We start from the raw sequence: 938 nt of genomic DNA on the forward strand, positions 1-938 counted from the left end.
CACAGCTGGTGTTCTGAGTATCTGCCTCTGAGTGTGTCAGAAAGCCTGGGTACATACTTAATATATGCTATGGTGCAGGGTCTGCCATCATGCAAGGAGGCCTGAAGGACTGACTTAGCCGCAGGGGTTTGTTCACAGGAAGCAGCCGCCTGCCTCAGGTCCCACATGGAACCCTGCTTTCCCAGAACAGGCGTGGCTGTGTACCCATGAAACTGCTTTTCAAAAATCAAAGTCAGCAAAATGGCTCAGTGGGTAAAGGTACTTGCTGCTGCTCTTAACAACTTTAGTTTGATCTCTGGAACCCACACAATGGAGAGAGAGAAGTGACCCCAACAGGTTGTCTTGTGCCTAGACACACATTCATACATATGAGACAGGTTTCTACATAACTCTGGGTTTGTTTTGTTTTCTTTTAAGTTTTTCCAGGCAGGGTTTCTCTGTGTAGCCCTGGCTGTCCTGGAACTCATTCTGTAGACCAGGCTGGCCTCGAACTCNCAAATCCGCCTGCCTCTGCCTCCCAAGTGCTGGGATTAAAGGCGTGAGCCACCAAGCCCGGCTCCCATAACTCTTTAAAACTTACATTGTTGACCAGGCTGACCTCAAACTAAGAGATCCACCTGACTCCGGAGAGCTAGGATTAAAGACGGTTGCTAGAGAGATGGTTCAGTGGTTAAGGGCACAGACTGCTCTTTCAAAGGTCCTGAGTTCAATTCCCAGCTCACAACCATCTGTAGTGGGAATTGGTGTCCTCTTCTGGTGTGTCTAAAGGCAGCTAGAGTGCACCATTATAAATAAAATAAATACATCTTAAAAAAAAGACATCACTATGCCTAGCCCCAAACATAAAGTTAAAAAAAGAAAAAAAGTATAATAAAAATTTTAAGCCGGGCGGTGGTGGCGCACGCCTTTAATCCCAGCACTCGGGAGGCAGAGGCAGG

Source organism: Mus pahari, chromosome 21 (assembly GCF_900095145.1).
Source record: "Mus pahari chromosome 21, PAHARI_EIJ_v1.1, whole genome shotgun sequence".
Taxonomy (NCBI): Eukaryota; Metazoa; Chordata; class Mammalia; order Rodentia; family Muridae; genus Mus; species Mus pahari.